General features: G+C 43.2%; 1 protein-coding gene across 5 annotated transcripts in view; it reads left to right on the top strand.

Annotated features, from left to right (window-relative positions):
• Positions 1 to 20,456, top strand: part of LOC126334563 (extracellular sulfatase SULF-1 homolog) — a 1,305,433-nt gene that overhangs the window by 431,025 nt on the left and 853,952 nt on the right. The window lies entirely within an intron of this gene.

Genomic DNA, 20,456 nt, shown 5'->3' with positions numbered 1-20,456 from the left:
TGCATCGGAATGTGCACTGGTTTGAAACTTCATAGCAGAATAAAACTCCGTCCTTGACCGGACTCTGTGGTCCCAGGTTCGAATCTCTGTCCGACGCAAAGTTTTAATCTGGCAATAAGTTTCAAATTAGGTAAATTGTGTTTGGTTCATAAACAAAATAATATTCAGTTGCAAAATATGAGTAACAGTTAATCTTGTCTAAAAGATAAAAAGCCATTGAACTAGGTTTCCAACAAACACTAATCCGTTCATCGACGCGAGCAGTAATTTATTTCAGTTAGCATCTTTTTATATGTCGTAGTTTCCGAAAAAAATATTGTCCATATCTGAAATTCGGCGAAACAAAATACAAAACCGGACCTTATAAATAATGTCGGGCTCGTAGATGAGTCACTGGATGGGCAGAATTCTGGTCTTCCTCTTGAAAAAGGAATAATATATACAGATGTAATTAGGGATACCTACGTTGTCGTTGCTATGCAGAATTAAAACAATAGTACAATATGATAAAATGGAGGAGGAAACTGTTGCATACTTATTTCGGATTGAAAACAGCAGAACATGCCGAAGAGAGTGGTGTATTGACCGATGAAGAACCGTGCTTGAGGAACTGGACTCGTTTTCGAGATGGTGAGGTTCAAATCCCCATTCTGATTTAGGTTTTCACGATTTCTCCTAAATATCATGATAGTAATGGAGGAATGAATATTCCATTATCTTCGTGGTCCATTTTCAACTCTGTGCATGCATTACCAACAAAGGCCTCGTCGTGAATGGAATTTTAAACCTTTCCCGGTGAGTCTCGTTAAACACTCTCAGCAAATTCTGGTATGATTCCTTTCATAGCTGGCTCCTACCCTCACCTTAGCGAAACTTAGCTAGTAATCTGTCAGCGATGAAGTCAAATTTTGCGAGACGCTGAACTATAGGGCCTTGCCTTCAGAAACGATATCCGACGCTTTCAATACACAGCAGGTACCACCGAAGACCCCGTGAAAAGAGTCCTCATGCGCAACCTTTATTTCTGGTGATTTATAAAATAAGTATGGCTTTATGGCTAAGTGAGCAAGTGTCAGAATAAAAATCCAAAGATTTCGGGTCCAATCTTCTGTCGGTCCTAGGTTTCTAGGTTGTTTGTGTTCCTTCGTGACGCTTCTTTCGCCTTCGGCAGTGATTTTCATATTAGAAAAATACCAATTGTCCGCAGTCCACGTTAAGTTGTAGTTCCTCTTACGACTGGCTGAATAAACGTTGGAGGAAGGCCACCTCCAATACATTCCTGCCTAGTAAATCACGGATGTGTTCAAACCAGTCTTCGGTTTGAGAGCAGCTAGTTGCTTTTATTAGTCTCATGTTATTTACATCCGCATGTATCAAGAAACTTGTACTATATCCAACAACACAACGGATTAGTAATAAAAGAATCACACATAAAGGCCATATCCATGCCTGGAGCGGAGCTTAAACCTCCGACTTCTGCTTCACGAAACGACTTAGTGCCTTGAGACGACAGACGGACAGAGTCAGATGCGTCTGATATACATGGCATTTCGACTGTAAGCCTTTCCGTGAGACACATGTGTAATTTAGTCGAATAACCTCCGTTTATTTTAGCAGATGTGTGATGCAGTGGTTACGATTCTAGACTCTGATCGACACGCGATTCGACCTTCATTCGATTATGCTGGTACAGGCCACGATCGATTTCCTCCCGCTTCCTCATTCATTCAGTGCTAATGCTCTGTATCGAAGGAACGTGAACGGTAACCGGTCTTAATTTAATTTTTTTTTAATCGGCTACCCAAAAAGTATGAAGTCATACCCAAGCATCCGTTTAAAGCTACTTTAATTATCTGAATAGCAGCTTCTAGTGATTACAGATATGGGACTTTTTCTGAGACGATGTCTCATGTATACGAATGGAAATGTCCACATTATTGAATGGTAACCGTGTGCTTTTTCTCAGTCAGAGGCCACAAATTATTTTTATTTGGTAATAAGCGCGTTATTGCACAGTTTCTGGTTCACACATACTGATAAGAGATACTCCTCAAGGTTCTGTATCTCGTAAAGTCATTTATAACGGACGTTTTGGAAGCAATCACCCGATACGGCATGGTAGCTTGACATGACCTTTTGATAAAGGAGACGATCGTTTTCTGAATAGGAATAAAGACAAAAAAGGCGAATAAATCAATTAGGATATTAGCTCTAGATAACACGGCCTTAAATGAATTACACTGCTCAAGAGAATTAGTGACTGACCCCTGTTTCAGTTTATATGAGACGCAGATCTTGCATCATTTACTGTTGTCAACATCATGAGGCCGGGGGCAGGAAAGGAAAAGAAACAGCTAATTTTTCCTTGTAACTGTAACTGATATCGTTTGAACCGTCAGAGAAGCATGCTTACTGTTGTAAGAAGAGATACGCTGCAACACTAGTGACAACAGGACAATACAAGTTGCTAATTTAGAGGTATATAGCAAGAAAACCAGTGGTGTGGTGGCGGGGGTGGGGGAAGGGGGGGGGGGAACAAGGAGTGAACGGGAAACGGGAATTTAAGAAGTAAAACTCTTCTGTAAAAGAAATTGACATAGTGGTGACAGTTATTTTCAAATAAAATAGCCACCCAGATGAAGGTCGTATCAGATACTATTTGGGATAAAACAGTTATTTTAACGAATCCTGGATAATATGCACGGTACCTTGCTACAGTACAATGCGTGTCAACTAATTTGCCAAACTAAACTCCTCTACATATCTGTCAAGCTAACACGATTTCAATACGTATGTCTATGAAGCACTTCACTGGAAATATAATTATAGTACATGAAATATATTCGAAATTACGAATATCGCCTGCTATCAGCTGTATAATGCAATGACGACAATGAAATTTTGTGCCGGACTGGGAGTGGGAACCAGATCTCCCGCTTATCTCGCGCGGTCGCCTTACCATTTGGCTACTGCAGCACGACACACGGACAGGCCAAACTTCCACGTGTCCACAATCCGTACTGATACATCCATTACGTAGGCTGTATTCCCATACAGGGGACACATTTTAACTGAAAGTCACTTGCCCGATGTCGGCGAATAAATACGATATTGCAGTGCCGTCTTATTCAGAATTACGAGGCAAAGTTCCTTGGGCATGCATTTAGAGTTATAAAAAAATGTGGTGACGACCACCAATCGAATTCTTCCTGCAAAATAGCAGGACACTGGGACAGTAACCAGCCTGACCATTATGGAAGAGAATAAAACAAATAAATTTTCAAGTAACAGTCGTCAAATCAAGCCAAAAACATGGTAGAATCATATACAGGGTGGTCCATTGACCGTGACCGGGCCAAATATCTCACGAAATAAGCGTCAAACGAAAAAACTACAAAGAACGAAACTTGTCTAGCATGATGGGGGAAACCAGATGGCGCTATGGTTGGCCAGCTATATGGCGCTGCCAAAGGTCAAACGGGTATCAACTGCGTTCTTTTAATAGGAACCCCCATTTTTTATTACATATTCGTGTAGTACGTAAAGAAATGTGACTGTTTTAGTTGGACCACTTTTTTCGCTTTGTGATAGATGGCGCTGTAATAGTCACACACATACGGCTCACAATTTTAGACGAACAGTTGGTAACAGGTAGTTTCTTTTTTTTAATTAAAATACAGAACGTAGGCACGTTTGAACATTTTATTTCGGTTGTTCCAATGTGATACATGTACCTTCGTGAACTTATCATTTCTGAGAACGCATGCTGTTACAGCTTGATTACCTGTAAATACCACATTAATGGCTGGCCGTAGTGGCCGAGCGGTTCTAGGTGCTACAGTCTGGAACCGCGCGACCACTACGGTCGCAGGTTCGAATTCTGCCTCGGGCATGGATGTATGTGATGTGTTTAGTTAGGTTTAAGTGGTTCTAAGTTCTAGGGGACTGATGACCTCGGAAGTTAAGTCCCATAGTGCTCAGAGCCATTTGAACCACATTAATGCAATAAATGCTCAAAATGATCTCCGTCAACCTCAATGCATTTGGCACTACGTGTAACAACATTCCTCTCAACAGTGAGTAGTTCGCCTTCCGTAATGTTCTCGCATGCATTGTCAATGCGCTGACGCATGTTGTCAGGCGTTGTCGTTGGATCACGATAGCAAATATCCTTGAAGTTTCCCCACAGAAAGAAATCCGGGGACGTCAGATACGGTGAACGTGCGGGCCATGGTATCGTGCTTCGACGACCAATCAACCTGTCATGAAATATGCTATTCAATACCGCTTCAACCGCACGCGAACTACGTGCCGGACATCCATCATGTTGAAGTACATCGCCATTCTGTCAAGCAGTGAAACATCTTGTAGTGACATCGGTAGAACAGTACGTCGGAAATCATCATCCATTGTACCATCTCGATTGCTATCGATAAAATGGGGGCCAATTATCCTTCCTCCCATAATGCCGCACCATAGATTAACCCGCCAAGGTCGCTGATGTTCCACTTGTCGCAGCCATCGTGGATTTTCCGTTGCCCAATAGTGCATATTATGCCGGTTTACGTTACGTTGGTGAATGACGCTTCGTCGCTAAATAGAACTCGTGCAAAATATCTGTCATCGTCCCGTAATTTCTCTTGTGCCCAGTGGCAGAACTGTACACGACGTTCAAAGTCGTCGCCATGCAATTCCTGTGCATAGGAATATGGTACGGGTGCAGTCGACGTTGATGTACCATTCTCAACACCGACTTTTTTGAGATTTCCGATTCTCGCGCAATTTGTGTGCTACTGATGTGCGGATTAGCCCTGACAGCAGGTAAAGCACCTACTTAGGCATCATTATTTGTTGCAGGTCGCGGGTGACGTTTCACATGTGGCAGAACACTTCCTGATTCCTTAAATAACGTAACTATCCGGCGAACGGTCCGGACAATTGGATGATGTCGTCCAGGATACCGAGCAGATACCGTCCACACTGGCGGAATGTTACGTGATACCACGTACTTTCACGATTGTGACTATTACAGCGCCATCTGTCACAAAGCGAAAAAAGTGGTCCAACTAAAACATATTTCTTTACGTACTAAACGAATATGTAATAAAAATGAGGGATCGTGTTTAAAAACCGCAGCTGATATCCGTTTGACCTATGGCAGCGCCATCTAGCGGACCAACCATAGGGCCATCTGGTTTCCTCCTTCAAGCTAGACGAGTTTCGTTCTTTGTAGTTTTTTAGTTTGATGCTTATTTCGTGAGACATTTGGCCCGGTCACTAACAATGGAGCACCCTGTATAACAGGTATTTTTGTATTTAAAGAAAAGCAGTGAATCTGTTAAATAAGATTTAGTTTGGATTAAAATTCTTTCACTCGTTAAGGTGGGACAAGGATTATTCTTTCGTACCGAACATTTCTGTATATACAGAGGAAACTTTGTATAGTTACGTCGATGTTATGGTTTTCAGTCTGACCACTTTACTCCAGACGTGTCAGAGTCTTTAAATTCTGCCATTTTTTTGTGTTATTCTTTCATCTTCATTTTAATCCTTTGCCTCCGCAGAAAGGGATTTTTATTCCAAACTTTTTAAAGCATAAGGGTATGTTATCTGAAGATACACTTCTATAGGTAATGTATTTTTTCTTTTCTTCAGTCATATTTCCCTGTTCCTCTTTAAGTTGTTTTAATTTAGTTGTACTGTTTCCAGATATGATCTAAAATTATTTGCTGTGGTGCGCGGTTTAAGATTATCGAATTGCTTCTGTCTCTCAACATTACAAAAAGTAAGTCCAAAACCGTGTGAATCAAGTTAGTAAAGCCTGAATATTTTACTGGTATGGATGAGGAGAGTTCCTAATGTACACAAACTCTTGCGACCATGCATAGTCAGTAGTAGATTAGTGATTACTTTCATTCGGATGAGTTCATTTCGTAGCGAAAATACCGGGTGGCCATAATTAAACTTTCCCTATTTAACACGGAAGCTAATTACCATTCGATTGTCAAACTTAGTTGCATTGATATCCAGAGTATGGGATTTCGTGATTTCCATGCATCACAGCGCCACCGTCCAATTCCAACTATGGCCACCAGGTGCCGTGATCACTCATCGTGATTCATAGGCTAGTCTCACACACCTGACCAATCGCAGTGCACTTGTTAACGTGTCAACATGGGCTTTACAAAAGGAACAGTGCATTATTGGTGAAGCTCTATTATCAAAACAACAGTAATGCTGCAGCTGCAATTCGAGAAAGGATTACGGAAGAGCACTCTTTCTCCACCTGCTGTTCGGAGCATGATAAATTTCGAATTAGCTGGAGAACTGGGCGTCGGTCCGGGAAGAGGCCGATGAACGGTCATGCCACAGGTGGGGATGGGATCGTCGTTGCTATGGCAGACAACGCTGCGCGCAATTCCCGATCGTCACACAGTGGGCGTGCTCTGTCAGCACAGTTGGACATCCCGTGGTCCACTTTAAGGAAGGTGCTGAGAACCATTTTCAAACTGTATCCGTACAAGATCCATATCGTACAGCAGCTTGCACCACAGGACGTACAACGACGTCTTGACTTTCCTCTCTACTTTCTCGCAAACGAAGTGGACGAGAGCTAGCCCTGGACTGTCCTATGAACAGACGAAGCTCATTTTCCTCTGACGGGCGAGGTGAACACACAGAATTGCCGAGTGAGGGGTTCTTCGTCTCCAGTCACCGTGCATGAAGTTCCTCTGAACATGTCACCATATGGTGTGGCTTCACGGCTACGTTCATCATTGAGCCATTCTTGTTTGGACAGGTTGGCGCTGAAGGACGAAAGACGTGCAGTGCGACTGGTCAGCGTTACTGAGGTATGCTTCGCCAGCATGTCATACACACCCTACAGGGGAGAGGCGCATTGAACTCAATAGTTTTCGTGAAGTTCACGTGCTTCTCCGAAACACATTTGGAAACGATCGAATTATCAGCCGATCGTTTCCAAATGCTTGGCCAGGACGATCACCTGATATCACTCCCTGCGGTTTCTGGTTGTAGGGCTACCTGAAGAATTCGATTTACCAGGGGAACATTCAGACGTGCTGATCTGAAGCAGGTGGTGGCCGAGCGGTTCTAGTCGCTACAGTCTGGAACCAAGCGACCACTACTGTGGAAGGTAAGAATCCTGCCTCGGGCATGGATGCGTGTCATGTCCTTAGGTTGGTTAGGTTTAAGTAGTTCTGAGTTCTAGGGGACTGATGACTTCAGAAGTTAAGTGTCATAGTGCTCAGAGCAATTTGAACATTTTTATTTATTTATTTATTTATTTATTTATTTATTTTTTTTTTTTTTTTGTCTGAAGCTCGGCATCTCAAGAGAGGTAGCCAGCATACGTACGGACATGCTTCGTTCTGGTTTGCAGAATACGATCCTGCGCTTTCAGACTCTTCTGGACAGTGATGGGCGCCTTATTGAGCCCCTTGTGTAGCAGTAATGGTACCGGTATGTAATTGTATGATGTAGCGTAGGAGCACATTAAAAGAATTTTAGTTGAATTGATCCTGCATTATTTCTCTTCCCCCCATCTTTGAAATTACTTCTACCAGGTTTGGTACTCGTGCGGTAATTAGTTTCCGTGTTGCATGGTGTTAAATAGGGAAAGTTTAACTATAACCACCCGGTAGTATGGAGCCAGTATAGAGGCCTGTGGTGTGGTGATAGAGAACTGCTCTGTCGCAAGAATATTATGATGACCCTCTCTCATGTCAGTTGAATAGGATATCTGGCTGTACCTGCAAAGCTATAAAGTTGAACTCCTTGCTCGTTCCTTCCTGGAAGTACTCGCTACAGCGTCATGTTTCACTTAGCGTTACGGTGCAGCATTTTTCGGCCGCCACGACTTTCTTCAGTTGGGAAGAATCGTAGTCAGAGCTGTTTACCCTTCGCTATTTGTTCGCAGTACGACGGTCTTCCACAGGTCCAGTGGCTGTTTGCACTGAAAGTGGCATCGTAGCGATCTGTCGTAAAAATCTTTAAAACTGAATGTGAGTGACTGAGGAGAAGGATGAGATTCTCAGTACCTCTTATGAAGCTTCAAAATCGACGTGTACTGCAAATTTGCTACGAAACGCCATGCAGAACGAATTAAAATTCTCACCTGACAATAAAAGAGAAAAAAATTATAACAGCTTACAGACGTGGTTCCTTGTTCTGCACATCAAGAACCACTTTGTGTTAAATTTGCAGCGTTGAAGCACGTGGGGAAATTGAATATAATTTTTAAAGTCGCACATATTGTTCCATTGTCTGTCGCAATAGTTTTCGATGAGACCGAACTAAGAGTCTGGAGAGTTTATACAGTGTGTTACAGAAAGGTACGGCCAAACATTCAGGAAACCTTCCTCACACACATGTAAAGAAAAGATGTTATGTGGACATGTGTCCGGAAACGCTTAATTTCCATGTTAGAGCTCATTTTAGTTTCGTCAGTATGTACTGTACTTCCTCGATTCACCGCCAGTTGGCATCAACAGGTTAGTGTTCATCACATACGTGGTTTTGCAGTCAGTGCAATGTCTACAAATGCGGAGTTGGCAGATGCCCATTTGATGTATGGATTAGCGTACGTTTGTATCGAGACAGATTTCCAGAACGAAGGTGTCCCGAAAAGAAGACGTTCGAAGCAATTGATCGGCGTCTTAGGGACCACGGAGCATTCCAGCCTATGACTCGCGACTGGGGAAGACCTAGAACGACGAGGACACCTGCAATGGACGAGGCAATTCTTCGTGCAGTTGACGATAACCCTAATGTCAGCGTCAGAGAAGTTGCTGCTGTACAAGGTAACGTTGACCACGTCACTGTATGGAGAGTGCTACGGGAGAACCAGTTGTTTCCGTACGATGTACAGCGTGTGCAGGCATTATCAGCAGCTGATTTGCATCCACGGGTACACTTCTGCGAATGGTTCATCCTCATTTCAGTGCAAGTGTTCTCTTTACGGATGAGGTTTCATTCCAACGTTACCAAATTGTAAATTTTCACAATCAACATGTGTGGGCTGACGAGAATCCGCACGCAATTGTGCAATCACGTCATCAACACAGATTTTCTGTGAACGTTTGGGCAGGCAATGTTAGTGATGTCTTGATTGGGCCCCATGTTCTTCCACCTACACTCAATGGAGCACAGTATCTTGATTTCATACGGGATACTCTACCTGTGCTGCTAGAACATGTGCCTTTACAAGTACGACACAACATGTGGTTCATGCACGATGGAGCTTCTGCACATTTCAGTCAAGTGTTCGTACGCTTTCCAACAACAGATTCGGTGACCAATGGATTGGTAGAGGCGGACCAATTCCATGGCCTCCACGCTCTCCTGACCTCAAGCCTCTTGACTCTCATTTATGATGGCATTTGAAAGCTCTTGTCTACGCAACCCCGGTACCAAATGTGGAGACTCTTCGTGCTCGTATTGTGGACGGCTGTGATACAATATGCCATTCTCCAGGGCTGCATCAGCGCATCAGGAATTCCATGCGACGGAGGGTGGATGCATGTATCCTCGCTAACGGAGGACATTTTGAACATTTCCTGTAACAAAGCGTTTGAAGTCACTCTGGTACGTTCTGTTGCTGTGTGTTTCCATTCCATGATTAATGTGATTTGAAGAGAAGTAATAAAATCAGCTCTAACATGGAAAGTAAGCGTTTCCGGACACATGTCCACATAACATATTTTCTTTCTTTGTGTGTGAGGAATGTTTTCTGAAAGTTTGGCCGTACCTTTTTGTAACACCTTGTATGCAGAACAATACGGATGACGTATGTACAAGGCAATAAATGATAGAGGTTGCGTAGCAATTTCACATATGTCTATTCGGTAAACAGTGTGGTGTGCACCTACCACGATAGGCATCGCGTTTGGCGAGATTCACGATGACAAGCACTCCCTTGTGAGGACGTCTGTTCGCTCCTGTCCCGGAGGGAAGCAGAGGCGTGATGTTGAAGTATAAGCGGTGGGTGCGGCTAGCGGTGTTGTGAATGGGAGGGGCAGGACACGGCGGCGGCGTCGCGCGTTAATGAGCGGGAGTGGAGCGGCTCATTACCGCACCGGGCCAGCGCACAATATAGCGCGTTATCAGCGCACACAATGCCGGCCCTGTCTGTACGCGCTCGCACCTGCTGCGCTCGCCACGCAGGAAGCGTTTGTTTTGTCAACGGACTACGTGCAGGACCCAATAACGAGATAGTTCTTGTGAGCCAGCGCACACTCGAGTCTATATCCTCCCTATGGTCTTCGCTGTAGCACAAGTGCTTGCGAACAGCAAAATTTGCAGCTTATCGCTGTGTTTCAGCGAGGCACCTACGTGATTTTAGTACTAGCGGGCCCCGGAGAATCTCTGTTACAATCTGTAAGCCGAAAGCAGATAAAAATGCCTTTAGGAAAGTGAACAAGGCTGTGGGTCTCAACTTGCGGGAAGTCAGTTTCAAAATCGTTTCCAGTGCGACAAGAAAGACAAGAAGTGCCATCTTTACCGTTGCAAAGAGCCACTTCTGGCTGTGCAAGATTCACGTATGTATCGTCTTGGTCGCAGGTGTGTAAGAGGTAGACAAGGTCGGTACTTAATTTACCTGGTTAAAATTAACCAGTTCTCTACTAGTGCAGAAACTGCTTTAGACAATGCTAATACACTATTGACCATTAAAACTGAAACACCAGGAACGACAGTAAGCAACAAAATTTTATTTGTTGTGCGTGTCCACTTTAGTAGGAAAAGTTAATTATTAAATTTATAGATTACTTTTTTTGTCTGCTGCTTCGCCCGCCAAGTTAACAAACCACGGGAAAGAAATACAAACGTGTACTTTCTGAACGTTTTTACACGTCGGCCCTTTCCATCCCTCTCCTGCGTATACCCTTAGGGGTAGTAGGGTTACTTTACTGCCACAGTAATTTTGTAAAAATGATAAGTACTCACCAAATTTGGTTGAAGTTTCTCCGAAATTTTCTTAGTTAATGTATGTGTGTCATCATCTTTTCATGCTCGCCCCTATCGGAGGTAGGTGATTCATACCCCCACAGTACTTATTTCTAGACAGTACGTTATATTTAAAGCAAGTTTTGTTGAATCTACGCTTTCGTTTACGAAGGTATGTTAAACGACTTTACATACGTACGTACATATGTACGTAAATACACATATTCGGAGTTCTATAAGTACACACATTTAGGGGTGTACACGGTGAGACTTAAGTACACAGGGCTGCCACATGTGGCAGCAACAATAGCTCTGACCACTCTGGGGATCGAGTCGCACTGAGAAGAGGATCGTACCAACTTGCCTTCACTCATCTGATTTATATTGACAGGGAATGTAGCATAGGATTAGGACTTCAGCACATCTAAACATAGAGACACAATTCGAAGAACAAACTTGGTTTACACTTGTAAACTGTTCTAGGACATCACACAATTTAGCGACGTACCGCGCATATCGAAGAGCATCATCGAATATTGAAACAGACAACAATGGTGTACGAACGACAGAAAATCGAGTTTATAAACTTTAGGATTGCTTATATCCTATGTACGGAGTCTGCAGTTGAATGAATACGCGGTTAATTTCATAAGTGCGAGTTTCCCAGACACAAATGTGGCTAGCGGTACTTTTTTTCCCCCATCGTATTCTGGCAACGTACAGTATTAAAGTAAGCTCTCCCAAATCAACTTTTCTGTTGCAACTTTGTGACGTTTATTTCTACATGCAGGCGAAGAACCTACCACAGAATTGGGCACACGTCACCGAACAGGTTAGAGAGATACCTTACAGAGATTCGACACGATATTAGGACGTTGTTGTTGTTGTGGTCTTATGTCCAAGGACTGGTTTGATGCTGCTCTCGTTCCTACTCTATCCTGTCGACGCCTCTTCATCTACAAGTAACTGCTGCGACCTACATCCTTCTGAATCGGCTTGCTGTATTCATCTCTAGGTCTCCCCCTACGATTTTTACTTCCCCCCCCCCCCCCCCCCCACTGCCCCTCGCTTCCTCCCAGTACTAAATTGGTGGTCCTTTGATGCCTCAGAATGTGTCCTACCAACCGATCCCTTCTTCTAGTCAGGCTGTACCACAAATTCCTCTTCCCCCCCATTTCTATTCAGTACCTCCTCATTAGTTACGTGATCTATCCATCTAATCTTCGGCATTCTTATTCTCTTCTGGTCTAAACTGTTTATAGTCCATGTTTCACTTCCATACACTGTTTACACTCCATACAAATACCTTCGCAAAGGACTTCCTGACACTTAAATCTATACTTGATGTTAACGAATTTCTCTTCTTTAGAAACGCTTTCCTAGCCATTGCCAATCTACATTTTATATCCTTTCTGCTTCGACCATCATCAGTTATTTTGCTCCCCAAATAGCAAACCTCATCTACTACTTTAAGTGTCTCATTTCCTAATCCAATCCCGTCAGCACCACCTGATTTAATTCGACTACGTTCCATTATCCTTGTTTTACTGATGTTGATTTTCATCTTGTATCCTCCTATCAAGACACTGTCTATTCCGTTTAACTGCTCTTCTAAGCCCTTTGCTGTCTCTGACAGAATTTCAATGTCATTGTCAAACATCAAAGTTTTTATTTCTTCTCCTTGGACTTTAAATCCTACTCCAAACTTATATTATTGATTCCTTTACTGCTTGCTGAATATACAGATTGAAGAACATCGGGGATAAGCTGCAAACCCTTCTCAACAATTGCTTCTCTTTGCCGATGGACTCTTACAGCTGCCATCTATTTTCTGTACAAATTGTAAGTAGCCTTTCGCTCCCTGTATTTTATCCCTGCCGCGTTTAGAATTTGAAAGAGAGTATTCCAGTCAACACTGCCAAAAACTTTCCCTAAGTCTTCAAATACTGTACTATGAACGTAGTTTTGCCTTTCCTTAACATATATTTTATGAGAAGTCGCAGGGTCAGTATTCTCGCGCATTCCTATACTTCTCCGGAATCCAAACTGATCTTCCTCGAGGTCAGTTTTTACCAGTTTTTCCATTCTTCTGTAAAAGATTCGTGTTAGTATTTTGGAGCTGTGGCTTCTTAAACCGATAGTTCGGTAATTTTCACATCTATCAACACCTGCTTTCTTTGGGATTGGAATTTTTATATTCTTCTTGAAGTCTGAGGATATTTCGCCTGTCTCATACATCTTGCTCACCAGATGGTATAGTTTTGCCATGGTGGCTCTCCCAAGGCTATCAATAGTTCCAATGGAATATTGACTACTCCCGGGACCTTATTTCGACTTAGGTCTTTCAGTGCTCTGTCAGACTCTTCACGCAGTATCTTATCTCGCATTTCACCTTCATCTACGCCCTGTTTCATACCCATAATATTGCCCTCAATTACATCTCCCTTGTATAGACTCTCTATATACGTCCTTCCAACTTTTTGCTTTCATTTCTTTCTTTTGGACTGGTTTTCCATATGAGCTCTTCGTATTACTCAGGTGGTTCTCTCTTCTCCAAAGGTCTCTTTAATTTTTGCGTACGTAACTTCTGCCTTACCCCTAATGATATATGCTTCTACATCCGTACATTTGTCGTCTAGCCATTCCTGCTCAGCCATTTTGCATTTCCTATCGATCTCATTTTTGAGACTTTTGTATTCTCTTTCGTCTGTTTCATTTACTACATTTTTGTATTTCCTCCTTTCATAAATTAAATTCAATATCTCTTGTTTACTCGAGGATTTCTACCACCCCTCGGTTTTTTACGTACTTGATCCTGTGCTGCCTTCACTATTTCATCTCTCAAAGCCATCCATTCTTCTTCTACCCTATTCTTTTCCCCTTTTCTTGTCAGTCGTTCTCTAATGCTCCCTCTAAAACTCTCTAGAACCTCTGGTTCTTTCAATTTATCCAAGCCCCATCTCTTTAAATACCTGCCCTTTTGTAGTTTCTTTAGTTTTAATCTGCAGTTCATAACCAATAAATTGTGATCAGATTCCACATTTGCTCGTGGAAATGCCTTGCAGTTTACAGTCTGGTTTCGAAATCTCTGTCTTACAATAATATAATCAGTCCGAAAACTTCCGGTGTCTCCAGGTCTCCTCCACGTATACAACCTTCTTTCATGTTTCCTAAACCAAGAGTTAGCTCTGATTAAATTATTTTCTGTGTAAAATTCTAACGGGCGGCTTCCTCTTTCATTCTTCTCATCCTTTTCCTAATGTCGATTTCCAGTACCCCATGTACATTAAATTTCCGTCTTACTTAACTAGCTGAATAATTTCTTTTATCTCATAATACATTACCTCTATGTCCTCCTCACCTGCGGAAGAAGTTGGCTTATAAACTTGTACTACTATGGTTGGTGTGGGCTTCGTCGTTATCTTGGCTAGAATAATGCGTTCACTATGCTGTTAGCAGTAGCTTAACCGCACTCCTATTTTTTAATTCATTATTAAAACTACCCCTGCATTACCTCTATTTGATTTTGTATTTATAACCCTGTATTCACCAGACCAGAAGTCTTGTTCCTCCTGCCACCGAACTTCACTAATTCTCACTATATCTAAATTTAACCTATCCATTTCCCTTTTTAAATTTTCTAACGTACCTGCCCGATGAAGGTATCTGACATTCCACGCTCCGATCCGTAGAACGCCAGTTTTGTTTCTCATAACGACGTCCTCCTGAGTAGTCCCTGCCCTAAGATCCGAATGGGGGGACTATTTTACCTCCGGAATATTTTACCCAAGAGGATGTCATCATTATTTAACCATACAGTTAAGCTGCATGCCCTCGGGAAAAATTACGGCTTTAGTTGCCCCTTGCTTTCAGCCGTTCGCAGTACCAGTACAGCAAGGCCGTTTTGGTTGAAGTTACAAGGCCAGATCGGTCAATCACACAGACAGTTGTCCCTGCAATACAGAAAATTCTGCTACCCTTCTTCAGGAACACATGTTTCTCCGGCCTCTCAACATATACCCTCCGCTGTGGTTGCTCCTACGGTACGGATATCTGTAGCGCCCAAGCCTCCCCACCAATGGCAAGCTCCAAGGTTCATGGGGAGATTAGGAGGTATCCCGTGACTTTTGTGACCTCGGTGTATTTACAGTCATACAGTAACATTCTTACGCGCTGTAAGAGGTTTTGTAAAAACAATAGACTCTGGTGAAAAGTTGTCGAAAGGCGGAATGATGATAAATGACACCATGAGATGTACGGAAGGTCAGATTTGTTCGTTAGAAGGAAAGAAATATCCTGTGTTGTAAAGAACAATACACTGTGTCCACGCGGGCGTCGGTTCTGGGAGTGGTTTGACGATTCACTCACTCAGAATTAGCACTCTGAGTCAAATGAAAACCTTAAATTTGTAATAACAGATCGAAATTTCGCGGCGTTATCCTGTAAGTTGGTAAGCGTGCTAAAAACAGCGTGCAGAATGGCCTGTATTTGGGAGCACAGTGCAGATGCACACATACCGTCGCAGTATCAGTATAAAGATGGCCGCCCCACTTGCGACTTGAACCAGAGAAGAACAGCGTTCTGTTATTCGGTTTTTGCGTAGTGAAGGAAACCTATTGAAATTCATCGACGAATGAAGGTTCAGTACGGTGATGCATGTTTGCCACAGCACAAGGTATACGAATGGAGTAGGAATTTCACATATGGTGTGTGACTTCCGTGGAAGATCCTCCTCGTCCAGGTCAGGCACAACGAGTTGTGACTACACAGAACACTGCAGCAGTTGAAGCCATAGTGAAGGAAAACCGCCGAGTGACACTGAATGACATTGCAGCATGTTTACAGATTAGTCATGGTCAGCACATCACACTGTGCATGATGTGCTCCAGTTTCACAAGATGGGTGCCACGGCAGCTGACTCCTGAAATGAGAGAACAACGTGTTGATGCTTGTGAAGAACTTCTTCGGCGCTTTGAACGAGAAGGTGATGGCTTCTTTGCAAGAATCGTTACTGGGGACGAAACCTGGTTTAACTTCCACCAACCGGAAACGAAGAGAGCGAGCAAGGAATGGCGCCATTCCTCATCACCAAAACCAAAAAAGTTTCGAACAGAACCGTCAGCAGGGAAGGTTATGCTGACTCTCTTTTGGTACTTAAAAGGCGTCATTTTGGAGCATTACATGCCTAGACGGACTACTGTCACCAGTGCAACATACACAGATCTCCTAAAAAATCATCTGCGGCCTGCAATCAAATCAAAGTGACGTGGATTGCTGCCAGCAGGTGTCCTTTTGCAACATGACAATGCAAGGTCCCACACTGCCCGTACAACAGTTACTCAAAATGCAGGTCTGTAATTGTTGCGTCTTCCTCATCCACCATGCTCACCAGACCTTGCCCCCAAGTGATTTCCATATGTTTGGACCACTCAAAGACGCAATGAGAGGAAAGAAGTTCCGTTCTGATGAGGAGGTACGCCACGCGGTGCATGAGTGGTTGCGCGGACTACCAAAATAATTTTTTTCTAGAGGAATTTATGACTTCGCAAGCACTGGAGGACTTGCATTGAGCGTGGGGGAGATTATGTTGAAAAGTGATGCAGCTTTGTACCACTTCGGATCAATAAATAATATTTTTAAAAAAAAGGTCTTTCTTTGACTCACCCTCGTACCTCTCGAAGTGATCGAGCTGGATGACATCAATTCCCTCTCAAAAGATGAGCATACCCAAAATCCAAAAGAGATAACGAGGTAAAACGACTTATGAACACTAAATGAAGTGCAGCTCGTATTGCCGGTAGGCGGGGAAATGAAGCCGTTCGTGACGTCCACAGGCAAAGTAGCGGCCGGAGGTCTTATCCATCTCTGACACGAGAGGCTGCCTCGCAGCTGTAATAAGTACACGTCCGCGGTTTAATTGGAATCCGCTGTGATAACTGTTACGTGTTGGAATTCCGATGTGGCACTTCGGGCGCCTACAGCCGTGGTTGCGATAGTCAATAATCTGAAGAGGTATTTTGCCATTACAGGTGAGACTGACTGCTCTGTGTTTGGGTTCTCACATATTTCCTTGTCTCTAGCCCCACTTGCCGGTAGGTACCTTACACGCGAGGATCCTATTCAGGGACTCCAGCTGCGTTACATAATGACTTGAGACTGGAAAACGAAATAAGAAAAAATCAAAAACCTTTCAGGCGACACAGAGATTAAAAACAAGCTTCCAAAATGTAGAACACCTGCCTCCGCTACGATTTTTACACACTGAAGGCCAACGAGTTATACCATACGTGCTTAACACTGCGCGAGGCCTCCTTTATTTCGTCAAAGGGCATCAACTCTGTCTCGAATGTACTTCACCGTCTGCCGGATGTGTCTCACAAATACATTGACAGGCACAGTTTTGCGGGACAGCGAGTACAGATCGATTAGCTTTGGGAGTCGGTTGCGAGAGGGACTGAGGCGGCAGGTTGTACTGGCAGTTACAACAGCATAGGAGGTGCAGCGGTGGACAGGGAGTGCGTTCGTCACTTGACAAGCTTGCAGTGTTTGCTGTGTTTGAAACTACCTGAGGAATTCTTTATCCACTGATTCCTACGAGCCGGCCGAAGTGGCCGAGCGGTTCTAGGCGCCACAGTCTGGAGCTGCGCGACCGCTGCGGTCGCAGTTTCGAATCCTGCCTCGGGCACGGATGTGTGTGATGTCCTTAGGTTAGTTAGGTTTAAGTAGTTCTAAGTTCTAGGGGACTGATGACCTCAGATGATGAGTCCCATAGCGCTCAGAGCCATTTGAACCATTTGAATCCTACGAGAAAGCGAAGGGGCTGTACCGTATAATTTAATGGTATGTGGAAACTTAATGAAAATTTGTGATGCGAAAGTAAACTTGTATTCTGAACTAATACTGATGGGCCAACTTGAAGATATATCGAAAATTGTTACCTATCACGATAATTCTGCCGTATCGTTACACTTGAGCGATGTCTGCCAGCTATCAGGCCCTTTAATGGATGAGACTGACACGCTGCCTTGTATCGGTATTCGTAAAAAAGTTTTGAGAACAGCATGGGTATGTGCTGAAATATCCATTGGTCAGGGTAAGATGTTGCCGTCTCTGGGTTTCGGGTTGTTACACTCGTGTAGTGTATACAGCATACGTATGCGCCTCGCCACCCTCCTAAGCTCTATTGAGTCAGTGAGTGTATTGCAAATCAAAGTTGTAATAGAAGATTGCCCTAGTGGACATACATTTTTCCAGAATGCTTATATTGGTGACTCGTTTACCTGTAGAGTGCTTGTACAAGTTCGGCTGATGGAACTGGTGAAATAACTGTATCGTGGTTCCGAAAAAAAAGTTGAAATGTGTGTGAAATCTTATGGGACTTAACTGCTAAGGTCATCAGTCCCTAAGCTTACACAGTAGTTAACCTAAATTATCCTAAGGACAAACACACACACCCATGCCAGAGGGAGGACTCGAACCTCCGCCGGCAGCAGACGCACAGTCCATGACTGCAGCGCCTGAGACCGCTCGGCTAATCCCGAGTGGCGTGGTTCCGAAAACTGGCTTTTCTGTTTGATGTTGGGTCAGAAGGGGCCTAAAGTACATCAGAGGGTGTGTGCGGTGTATATGTCTATTGTAGATAAGCTCTGTTGTATTAACAAATATTAGATCTTGATCTTAAGCGTTGGTACAGGAAAGGCGGCAGTACCGCTGGTTCGGTATTACGGTATTATGAGTCAAATAGAAGTGCTGTCAGCAGATTGTCGAAGCTGGACTTGGAGGAAAGGCTGGGAACTTCTTCATTTGGAGACACTGCAGTGGAATTCTACAAGCAACACCGTCCCAGCAATCATAAATTGTTCCACGATTTATTTATTTAGCGTATAGCAAAAATCACAATTTAATAAAGAAACCAATAAATGCATAAGAAGAACACAAATAAAAGTTACAGACAGATCACAAATATGCAAAGAAAAATAGAAACATAAGTATAAATAAAGACTTAAATGTACATATAAAGACATGAAAGTCTTAGATGTTGTTTTTGTCTTCAGTCCTGAGACTGGTTTGATGCAGCTCTCCATGCTACTCTATCCTGTGCAAGCTTCTTTATCTCCCAGTAATTACTGTAGCCTACATCCTTCTGAATCTGCTTAGTGCATTCATATCTTGCTCTCCCTCTACGATTTTTACCCTCCACGCTGCCCTCCAATGCCAAATTGCTGATCCCTTGATGCCTCAGAACATGTCCTACCAACCGATCCCTTCTTCTGGTCAAGTTGTGCCACAAACTTCTCTTCTCTCCAATCCTATTCAATACTTCCTCATTAGTTATGTGATCTAATCTTCAGCATTCTTCTGTAGCACCACATTTCGAAAGCTTCTATTCTCTTCATGTCCAAACTATTTATCGTCCATGTTTCACTTCCATACATGGCTACACTCCATACAAATACTTTCAGAAATGACTTCCTGACACTTAAATCTGTACTCGATGTTAACAAATTTCTCTTCTTCAGAAACGCTTTCCTTGCCATTGCCAGTCTACATTTTATATCCCCTCTACTTCGACCATCATCAGTTATTTTGCTCCCCAAATAGCAAAACTCCTTTACTACTTTTAAGTGTCTAATTTCCTAATCTAATTCCCTCAGCATCACCCGACTTAATTCGACTACATTCGTTTTCCTCGTTTTGCTTTTGTTGATGTTCATCTTATACCCTCCTTTCAAGACACTGTCCATTCCGTTCAACTGCCCTTCCAAGTCCTTTGCTGTCTCTGACAGAATTACAATGTCATCGGCGAACCTCAAAGTTATTTTCTCCATGGATTTTAATACCTACTCCAAATTTTTCTTTTGTTTCCTTTACTGCTTGCTCAATATACAGATTGAGTAACATCGGGGACAGGCTACAACCCTGTCTCATTCCCTTCCCAAACACTGCTTCCCTTTCATGACCCTCGACTCTTATAACTGCGATCTGCTTTCTGTACAAATTGTAAATAGCCTTTCGCTCCCTGTATTTTACCCCTGCCACCTTTAGAATTTGAAAGGGAGTATTCCAGTCAACATTGTCAAAAGCTTTCACTAAGTCTACAAATGCTAGAAATGTAGGTTTGCAAACCATACAGTAAAGCTGCATGCCCTCGGAAAAAAGTCTTAGATAGTGTATAAGAAAATTAGATGATCATCAGAAACGTATGTCCAAATTGCTAATATAACGATCGGCTCTTCAGTCACATTCAGGAAATAAGCAATCTCGCTGTGGTACTTTCTAATAGGGCATTCCTCGACGATGCGTCGAATCGTTTCTTTCAACACCTCAGTCACACTCAGGACAAGTAACCATGTGCTGTTTATACATAGAGTCCGCACACCTTCCGTGGTTGGTTCTTGCCCATCGCACACTCTTCTGGGAAGATAAGACCCAGACGGTTTTTCGGATGTGCACTGGGCCTCTCTGGGATGTGCCAATAAAACATGGTTCAAATG

This window comes from Schistocerca gregaria, chromosome 2 (assembly GCF_023897955.1).
Source record: "Schistocerca gregaria isolate iqSchGreg1 chromosome 2, iqSchGreg1.2, whole genome shotgun sequence".
Lineage (NCBI taxonomy): Eukaryota > Metazoa > Arthropoda > Insecta > Orthoptera > Acrididae > Schistocerca > Schistocerca gregaria.
This window is presented reverse-complemented; position numbering and strand designations above follow the sequence as displayed.